This window comes from Drosophila biarmipes, unplaced genomic scaffold, assembly GCF_025231255.1.
Source record: "Drosophila biarmipes strain raj3 unplaced genomic scaffold, RU_DBia_V1.1 ptg000005l, whole genome shotgun sequence".
NCBI lineage: Eukaryota > Metazoa > Arthropoda > Insecta > Diptera > Drosophilidae > Drosophila > Drosophila biarmipes.
Window position 1 is genome coordinate 1,010,826 of NW_026114527.1, and position 2,882 is coordinate 1,013,707.

The window sequence follows — 2,882 nt, forward strand, 5'->3', positions numbered from 1 at the left end:
CGATGGATTGTCGTGGGCCGCGACATACGATCCCCTGTTGTCAGGGTTGTCTGTCGAAAGTTATAGACGAAAAGTCTCGACATATAATTTTTCTGAATTATCTACAGTTATGGGTAGGATTGCTTTTTGATAATAATAATTGAATCCTTAGTTAAACTGTGGATCATTGTCTTTGCTTTTCGTAATGCTTAGGTAGTGAATATAAAAATGGTAACTTCGTTCCAAAAACATACCAACTGCTCTATCCTCTGCGATGAGATCTCGTCGCTCCGGATCCGGAGGTATGAAAAACGTTTTATTTGGTTTATATATAAATATAAATATATATACGTGACATATTGAAAAGCGATTCATACATATGCATGTATGTATGCATCTTACGGGAGTTTCACAGCGCCACACGTCACATTTATTGCTTGAACTTGAGCTGGGCAGTGCAGCGCCTATTTATTCTCCTAGGTATTGGTTCTACTTCACTTGCATTAAAAATTATTGCACTTGCCGTTTGCTTTTAAATTTTTCCGGCGATTTACTTATGGTCTTGTTCACATCTTGGATATTATCCTTGTGGTCACCGATATCTATAGGGTTGATAACGTTGACGGTACAGTCGGCCACTTCGGACGTTTTGCTGCACATCTTGGGGTCTCTAGGCCATTCACTTGGTTCACTTGTACTTTTTGGGATTTGGCATTGGTAAGTAAACTTCCATCAGGATCGGTATGACCAGTAAGAAGTTCTCCTGGATAAGGGCAAGGGGTACACATGGGGCCATAATTGGAACACTAGTCATCTTCCAGTCGTGATCTTTACTTCAGGGGAGTAGTACTTCTCTACCATTACCAAGGAGATCAAAACATATTTTGTCTATCTTCTCCATTTGGGTGTTCTATAACGGATTAGAGCTTTCGCTAGTCCCCGTATAGGATGAATTAACTAGGTGTTCCAACCTAGAGATAATGTTTCTGTATTTCCCTTGCCACTGGCCGGCTGGTGAAATTTGCCACCTGCAGGAGTACGGTTACCAGTAGGTCGATCATGGCCTTTGTTCTGGCCACGCGACACCTGTTAGTTGCCGAATTGCAATTTCTTTTGCCTGTACTACCCAGAGTCTGGCTAGTCAAATGCATGCATCCCCCGGACTCAAGGTTCCTCGTTTTTCTCTATGTAAATCATTCTATGTGGAGGCGTACGTAACTGAACTTTGCCTTTTTGGATCTCTAAGTTTTTATTTAAAGTTTCCGCTAATTTAGCGCAAGTTTTCTGTAATATCCTGTTAGCTTCTGTTAGCTTTTATACCACTTGCCTAGGGGAATTAGACGGACTTCTACTTGGCAATATCATTTATAGGATTTAAAATATCTAAAGCTTATAGAGCATAATGGTTATTATGTGTTGTAAACTTTATCAAGTTTGGGTATTTATTTTACCGCGTATATATATAAATTATCTATTTATATTGTTTTTTTTTTTGGTTGTAGGATATGTCGTGTTCAGGATTTTTTATTCCCAAACTTGTTTTTTCTTCAAACGACGGCGTGCTAAGGACTTTTAATTCCCAAGCGAAATTCGTTTTAAATACCCTCTTCAGATTTGGATCTGATAAGAGCCTTTTCCTAAATGTATTTTTTTACCCCTTAGAGGCTATTATTATTTCAGTCAGAAGTTTACTACACAGCGAAGGAGACGATTAAATATTATTAATAAATTATCACTAGACGAATAGATCCAGCAATGCCCGTCAGTCCGTCCGTCTGACGCAGCGTCTGTCCGCCCGTTTATACGCAAAGTAGTCTTTCGGTTTTAAAGCTATCGGGCTGAAACTTTCCAAAAAGTCTTCTATCTTTTGCAGGCAGTATATACTGCCTGTCGGAACTATATCTTCTAGCCTCCATAAAAATAATCGAAAAACAAGAAAGGAAGTTAACTTCGGCGGGATGGGATGGCTTTCATTCGTACAGATTAAAGTTTTCTGATCGCGGTCAACTTGGTGGCCGCCAGTGCGATCTCTGTTTTCGAAGGATTGCAAGTTGACACACAGCCTCCTCGTGGCACCTCCTGGGTAGCTATCTTAGCATCCGCTAGATAGTGAGCTAATGTGTGCAGCGAGTCACCCAGATGTTAAGCGGTTGAGCGCAGGGTTTGGAACCCGCCTCGTAAAAAAAGAAGCTCAGTCAAGACCAAAGCGAAAGCCTCGGAAAGGAAACCCCCTTATGATGACGACCACCGCAAAACGAAAAAGGGCTATGATTTGAGGATATGCACCTGGAATGTCCGAACCCTTAATTGGGAAGGTGCCTCTATCCAACTGGCGGATGCCCTCGTAAAATTAAACGCAGACATTACCGCCATCCAGGAAATGAGATGGACAGGACAAGGTTGCTCCAAGCGAGCAAACTGCGATATCTACTACAGCTGCCATGCGGAGATGCGCTAATTTGGATGCGGATTTGTAGTAAGCCGGAGACTTCGCCACCACGTCTGCAATTTCATCCCAGTGAATGAACGGCTGGCTGCAATCCGCGTCAAAGCTAGGTTTTTCAATCTTGGCATAATTTGCGCGCACGCTGCGATGGAGGGGAAGGACGATGCTGTTAAGGGTGCATTCTACGCGAGAATCAAGGACACATACGACCGCTGCCCAGTCCACGACGGGAAGCTTATCCTCGGGGACTTCAATGCAAAGGTCGGTCGCGAACGCATCTTTAACCCCACCGTCGGTCGATTCAGCCTTCATGAGACCACCAAAGAACAGCCACATAATATAGTGGTTGTAGGTTCAAGTTGGGAACGCGCTGGTTCAGGCTCTTGTTTTGTCGGTAAAGGGAGTGGGTTTTCAATTTGATCCAAAGTAGTACTTGCTAGCATATGTTTATATAACA